Raw genomic sequence first — 8098 nt, forward strand, 5'->3', positions numbered from 1 at the left:
CAAAGTTCCAGTTCAATTGGCAGAGATTTCTCTGGTGTTGAACTGGGAAAATGTTTTAGTGGAAAGACATGCTGCGACAGGTGTAATGATGTCGATATTTGAAACATATGGAAGAGGCAGGGAAGAAAATGCTTAAACACTCAGAAGAGTTGACTAGTTATTGCTAAGTTATATTGACGCCTATCAGAAACAGTGAAGGCTGTTAACAAGCAGTTGGTAGCTGTGTGAGAGCCAGATAGCTTCTCTGTAAAGCTCTGATAGATCACAATGATCCTTTTATCAACTGTGTTGGGAGGGCAGACACAGTTGAGGCACAGGCTGAAGACTTAATTGTTGGAGTTGCAGCATTCCACAGAAAACACCAAAAGCAATGGCAACAAAAGCCAAAATTGACAAATGGGATCTAATTAAACTAAAGAGCTTCTGCACAGCAAAAGAAACTACCTTCAGAGTGAACAGGCAACCTACAGAATGGGAGAAAATTTTTGCAACCTACTCATCTGACAAGGGGCTAATATCCAGAATCTACAATGAACTCAAACAAATTTACAAGAAAAAAACAAACAACCCCATCAAAAAGTGGGGGAAGGACATGAACAGTCACTTCTCAAAAGAAGACATTTATGCAGCCAAAAAACACATGAAGAAACGCTCATCATCACTGGCCATCAGAGAAATGCAAATCAAAAGCACAGTGAGATACCATCTCACACCAGTTAGAATGGCCATCATTAAAAAGTCAGGAAACAACAGGTGCTGGAGAGGATATGGAGAAATAGGAACACTTTTACACTGTTGGTGGGACTGTAAACTAGTTCAACCATAGTGGAAGTCAGTGTGGCGATTCCTCAGGGATCTAGAACTAGAAATACTATTTGACCCAGCCATCCCATTACTGGGTATATACCCAAAGGACTATAAATCATGCTGCTATAAAGATACATGCACACGTATGTTTATTGCGGCACTATTCACAATAGCAAAGACTTGGAACCAACCCAAATGTCCAACAACGATAGACTGGATTAAGAAAATGTGGCACATATACACCATGGAATACTATGCAGCCATAAAAAATGATGAGTTCATGTCCTTTGTAGGGACATGGATGAAACTGGAAAACATCATTCTCAGTAAACTATCGCAAGGACAAAAAAACCAAACACCGCATGTTCTCACTCATAGGTGGGAACTGAACAATGAGAACTCATGGACACAGGTAGGGGAACATCACACTCTGGGGACTGTTGTTGGGTTTGGGGAGGGGGGAGGGACAGCATTAGGAGATATACCTAATGATAAATGACGAATTAATGGGTGCAGGAAATCAACATGGCACATGGATACATATGTAACAAACCTGCACATTGTGCACATGTACCCTAAAACCTAAAGTATAATAATAAAAAAAAAAAGACATTCGAAATTTCAACCAAAGTAGTCCTGTTACGTGAAGAACCCAGCCTAGATGAATAAACCTGAGATTCTGAGACACGTGGACAGGGGACATTGAAATGTAAATTCTGCAACTCTCTGTGAGCCTTTGGGCTTGCAGACGTAGCTCATCTTGCCCCAGCAAGAGCTGGCACTTCTACTATGCTGGAAGATGCTGCAAGAATCTCTCCTCAGTGAAGTATCAGATGTGTCTCTCAGAATCTGTCCCCACTCACATGGCTATGAGGATGATAATTAGGGTTAAATCCAGCATAACCTAGTAGGGGATGTGCTTGGCCTGATGAGGGAGGAATATGTTATCAATCTAAAAAAAATCACACCAAGAATACAACGGTGATCCCTGTGAGTAATCCTGGGATTGAATTCTGATGTTGCTTGGTCAAGGGAACTATGATGTAAGACTAGATAAGCAATAATTTATTTACTTAGATGCACTTTTCTGGGGCACAAGACTTGTCTTAGTTTGTTTCCACTGATACAACAAAATACCTGACACTGGGTAATTTGATTCACTTCTTTTTATTGATACATATTAGATGTATATAGTTGGGGGTACATATAATTCGATGCATTCATCTGTAGTCAAATCAGGGTAATTGGGATATCTGTCACCTAAATATTTATCTTTACATTAGAACATTCAAATTATTCTCTCCTAGCTATTTTGAAATGTATCATCGATTAATGTTTTCCATAGTCAACCTACTGAACACTAGGTTTTATTTTTTCTAAAGGTATATTTTTACTCATTCATAAACCCTTCTTTGTTTCCTTTTCCCCTCTACATTTCCCAGCCTCTGGTAACCTTCGATTTACTCTCTATTTCAATGAGATCCACTTTTTAGCTCGCACATATGAGTGAGAATATGTTATATTTGTCTTTATGTGCTTGGCCTACTTCACTTCATAATGACTCCCAGTTCCACCTATGTGGTTGCAAATGACGGAATTTCATTCTTTTTTGTGGCTGAATAATATTCCATTGTGTATATTTACCATATGTACTTTATCCATTCACTTACAGACGGACACTTAGGTGGATTCCATATTTTGGCTATTGTAAATTGTGCTGCAATAAACATGGGAGTACAGACAACTAGACAATAAATTGATTTCCTTTCTTTTGGATGTATACCCAGTAGTGGAATTGCTGGATCTTATAGAAGTTCTGTTTTCAGTTTTTTGGGAAAGCTCTATACCATTTTCCATAGTGGCTGTGCTATTACATTTCCACCAAGAGTGTATGAGGAGATAGAGTTCTCCTCGTCCACATTCTAGCCAGCATCTGTTATTCCCTCTTTTTGATAAAAGCCATTCTAACTGTTGTTGGAGATGGTATGTTATTATTGTTTTAATTTGCATTTCTCTGATAATTTATGTTGACAATATTTTCATATGGCCATCTGTATGTCTTTTTTGAGAAATGTCTATTCAATTATTTTGCCCATTTTTAGTTGAATTATTTGGGTCTTTTGTTATTGAGTTGTTTGAACTCCTTATATTTTCTGGTTATTAATTCCTTGTCAGGTGAATAATTTGTAAATATTTTCTCATTCTGTGAGCTGTTTCATCACCTTGCTGATTATTTTCTTTTCTGTGCAGAAGATTTTTAATTTGATGTAATCACATTTGTCTATTTTTACTGTTGTTGCCTGTGCTTATGAGGTCTTACACAAAAAACTGTTGCCCAGATCAATGTACTGGAGTGTTTCCTCCAATTTTCTTTCAGTGGTTTCATAGTTTCAAGTCTTAGACTTAAGTCTACAATCCATTTTGATTTGATTTTTGTATGTGGCAAGAGATACGGGTCTAGCTTCATTCTTCTGTATATGTTTATCCAGTTTTTCCAGCACTGTTTATTGAAGAGACTGTCCCAATTGTATGTTCTTGGAACCTTGTTGAATGAGTTGACTGTAAATAGGTGGATTTATATCTGAGTCCTCTATTCTGTTCCATTGGTCTATGTATTTGTTTTTATGCCATTACCATGCTGATTTACTATAGCTTTGTAGTATATTTTAAAGTCAGGTAGGGTGATACCTCTAGCTTTATTCTTTTTGCCCAGGATAGCTTTGGCTATTAAGGGTCTTTTCTGGTTCCATATTAATTTCTCTTCCGTGAAAAGCATCGCTGGTATTTTGATAGGAATTGCAATGAATCTGTGAATTGCTTTGGATAGTATTATTATCTTAATATATAATATTAATTCTTCCAATCCACGAGCATGGGATATATTTCCATTTTTTGTGCCCTCTTCAATTTTTTTAATCAATGTTTTATAGTTCTTCTAGTAAAGATATTTCACTTCTTTAAATTGATTCCTAGGTCTTTTATATTCTTTATAGCAATTGTAAAGTTATTGCTTTCTTGATTTCTTTTATAGAATGTTTACTACTGGTGTATATAAATACCACTGGTTTTGTATGTTGATTTTTGTATCCTTCAAATTTACTGAATTTGTTTATCAGTTCTAACAGTTTTGTGGTGGAGTTTTTAGGTTTTTCTAAATATAAGATCACATCATCTTCATGCAATCTGACTTCTTCCTTTCCAATTTAGATGCCCTTTATTTCTTTCTCCTGCCTAATTGCTCTGGCCAGAACTTCAGTATATTGTTGAATAAAAGTGATACAAGTGGCTGCCTTTGTCTTGTTCTAGATCTTAGAGGAAAGGCTTTTAAATGTTCCCTTTTTAATATGATGCTGGCTGTGGGTTTGTCACATGCAGCCTTTATTATCTTGAGGTACGTTCTTTCTATACCTTTGTTGGGGGTTTTATCATAAAGATATGCTGAATTTTCTCGAATGATTTTTCAGCATCTATTGAAATGATAATATGGTGTTTGTCTTGGTTTTGTTGATGTGGTGTTTCATGTTTATTGATTTGTTCATGTTGAACCATCCTATGTTCAGCCTCCCTTGGGTGAATCCCACTTGATCATGGTAGATGATCTTTTTAATATTTTGAATTCAGTTTGCAGTATTTTCTTTTCTTTTTGAGATGGAGTCCTGCTGTGTTGCCCAGGCTAGAGAGCGGTGGCACGATCTCAGCTCACTGCAACCTCCGCCTCCCGGGTTCAAGTGATTCTCCTGACTCAGCCTTCTGAGTAGCTGGGATTAAGGCGCACACCACCAAGCCCAGCTAATTTTTGTAATTTTGGTAGAGACAGGGTTTCACCATGTTGGTCAGGCTGGTCTCGAACTCCCGACCTTATGATCTGCCCTCCAAGGCCTCCAAAAGTGCTGGGATTACAGGTGTGAGCCACCGCGCCTGGCCTCCGTTTGCAGTATTTTCATGAGAATGCTTGCATCTATGTTTCTCAATCATACGGGCTAGTAGTTTTCTTTTTTGTGTGTGTGTTCTAGTCTGGTTTTGGTATCAGGGTAATGTTTGCCTCAGAATAAGATTGAAAGTATTTCCTCTTCTTTAATTTTCTTGAAGAGTTTGGGCATTGGCATCAGTTCTTCTTTAAATGTTTGGTAGAATACAGCAGTGAAGCCAGCAGGTCCTGGACTTTTCAATGATGGGAGACTTTATTACAGCTTTGATTTCATTACTTATTGTTGGTTTGTTGAGGTTTTCTATTTCTTCATGGTTTAATTTGGACAGGTTGTAGGTGTCCAGGAATTTATGCATTTCCTCTAGGTTTTCTAGTTTGTTAGCAGCATATAGTTGTTCATAATATTCTCTAATAATTCTTTGTATTTCTGTTGTCTCATATGTCCCCTTTTTATTTCTATTTTATCTATTTGGTTCTTGTCTCCTTTTTGTGTTAGTCTAGGTAAAGGTTTGTCCATTTTCTCTTTTTTTAAAAAAGAATTTTTTGTTTTATATTTGATTTTCTGTATCTTTTTCTCAATTTTATTGATTTCTGTACTTATGTTTGTTACTTCTTTGCCTCTACTAATTTTGGGTTTGGTTTGTTCTTGCTTTTCTAGTTCCTTGAAGTGGATTGTTTGGTTGTTTATTTGAAGGCTTTCAACTTTTTAAATGTAGGCATTTATTGTTATAAACTTCCCTTTTAGTACTGTTTTGCAGTCTCCCATAGATTTTAGTGTGCTGTATTTCCATTTTCCGTTGTTCCAAGAAACTTTTAAATTTCCTTTGTAATCTCTTCATAGACCCATTGGTAATTCAGAAGCATGTTGTTTAACTTTCATGTGATTGTGTAATTTTCAAGGTTTCTCTTATTATTGATTTATAGTTTTGATTGTGGTCAGAAAAGATACTAGATATGATTTCTACTTTTTAAACATTTGTTGAGATTTGTTTTACTGGCCTAAAATATGGTCTGTCCTGGAGAAGGTTGCACATGTTGATGAAAGGAATGTGCATTCTGTAGCAATTGAGTGAAATGTTTTGTAAATGTCAGTTAGGTCTTTGCAGTCTAGTGTCTAATTCTAATGTCTCTTTATTGATTTTCTATCTAGATGATCTGTCCATTACTAAGAGTAGGGTGTTGAAACCTCTACTGTAGCATTCCAGTGTATCTCTCTCTTTAGTTCCATTAATGTTTGCTTGAATTCTTGGGTGCCATGGTGTTGGGTGCATAGCTATTTATAATTGTTATATCTTCTTGCTGTATTGACCCACTTATCATAATATAGTGACCTTCTTTATTTCTCTTTGACTTGTAGTCACTTTTGACTTGTAGTCTGATGTAAGTATAGCAATTTCTGTTCCTTTTGATTCCCACTTGCTTGGCATATCTCCTTCCATCCCTTCACTTTTAGTCTATGTGTGTGTCTTTATAGGTGAGATGGATTTCTTACAGGCAGCATATTTGAGTCTTGCTTCTGTATCCATTCAGCCACTCTATGTCTTTTAATTGAAAAACTGAGTCCATTTACATTCTGTGTTGTTACTAGTAAGTAAAGACTTACTACAGACATTTTGTTGCTGGTTTTCTGGTTGTTTTTTATCTCCTCTCTTTCTTCCTTTCTTGCTGTTATCCTTCATGGCTACGTAATTTTCCCTGGTAGTATGTTTTAATTCATTGCTTTTAATTTTTAGTGTATCTGTTCTAGGGTTTTGCATTGTAGTTACTATGAGGCTTACAAAAATATCTTATAGATATAACAACTTACATTAAATAGATAACTTATATCACAAAAAAATAGTAAAAGCAAATGAAGAAAAAACTAAAAACTTCTCTGCACTTTAATTCAATTCCTTCACATTTTGACTTTTGGTTGTCTCAATGTACATATTTGTATATTGCATTAACTTAGCTATTATTGTTTTTTTATTGACTCATTTTTTAGGCTTCATACTAGAATTGTAAGGGGACTGTATGCCACAATTACAGTATTGAAGTATTCTGAGTTTGTTTTTGTATTTAATTTCACACGTGGATTTTATGTCTTCAAATGTTTCTTTGTGCACATTAGTGTATTTTTTGGAAAGAAAACTTTGAAGAACTCCCTTAGCAGTTCTTTGTAAGAAGGGTCTGGTAACCGTGAATTCTCTTAGCTTTTGTTTATCCAGGAAAGACTTTCTCTATCCTTCATATATAAAGAATAGCTTTGCAAGGTAAAGTATTCTTGAATGACAGGTTTTTTTTTTCTTCAGAAGTTTGAAAATATTGTCCCCCTACTTCCAAGTGTGTGTGGTTTCCATTGAGAAGTCTGCTGGGAGATGAATTGGAGCTTCTTCCTAAGTTTTTTGCCTTTTTTTTCTGTTGCTGCTTTTTGAATTCTTTTTGTCTTTGACCTTTGAGAGATTGATTATTATATTTTGGGGGGTAGTCTTATTCGGGCTGAACCCTGTTTGGTGTTCTCTAATCTTTCTATACCTGGATATTGATCTCTTTCTCAAATTTAGGAATGTTTTCTATTATTCCTTTTTTTAAATAAACTTTCTACCCATTGCTCCTACTCAACTCCCTCTTGAACATCAATAATTCTCAGATTTGGTTTTTTGAGGTAAGTTTATATATTTTGTGGAAAAAAATCTTCATTCCTTTTCATTCTTTTTTCTGTTTTACTTCTCTGACTGTGTAATTTCAAATAGGCTTTGAGCTCACTGATTTTTTTTTTTGGCTTGGTGGATTCTGCTGTTGAGAGCCTCTAATAAACTTTTAGTTCAGCAAATATATTTCTCAGTTCTAAGACTTCTGTTTGACTTTTAAAAGTTATTTTGATCTCTTTGTTAAATTTTTCTGACAAATTTTTGAATTGTTTTTGTGTTATATTGGAGATCACTGAGTGTATCAGTCTATTCTTGCATTGCTATAAAGAAACACTGGAGACTGCATAATTTATAAAGACAAGAGGTTTGACTGGCTCATGGTTCTGCAGGATTTACAGGAAGCATGGTATGTTCATCTGCTTGGCTTCTGGTGAAGCTTCAGGGAATTTTAAATAAAGGCAGAAGGCCAAGTGGGAGAAGGCACTTTACACATGGCGAAAGCAGGAGTGAGAGCGAATGGAGGAAGGAGGTGCCAAACACTTTTAAATGACCAGATCTTGTGAGAACTCACTATCATGAAGACAGCGCCAAGCTACGAGAAATCTGCCCCCATGATCCAAACACCTCCCACCAGGCCGCACTTCCAGCATTGGAGATTACAATATAATATGATAATTGGTTGGGGACAAATATCTAAACTTGATATTTGAGGAAACTGAGTTTCCTTAAAACT

Source organism: Symphalangus syndactylus, chromosome 5, assembly GCF_028878055.3.
Source record: "Symphalangus syndactylus isolate Jambi chromosome 5, NHGRI_mSymSyn1-v2.1_pri, whole genome shotgun sequence".
Classification (NCBI taxonomy): domain Eukaryota; kingdom Metazoa; phylum Chordata; class Mammalia; order Primates; family Hylobatidae; genus Symphalangus; species Symphalangus syndactylus.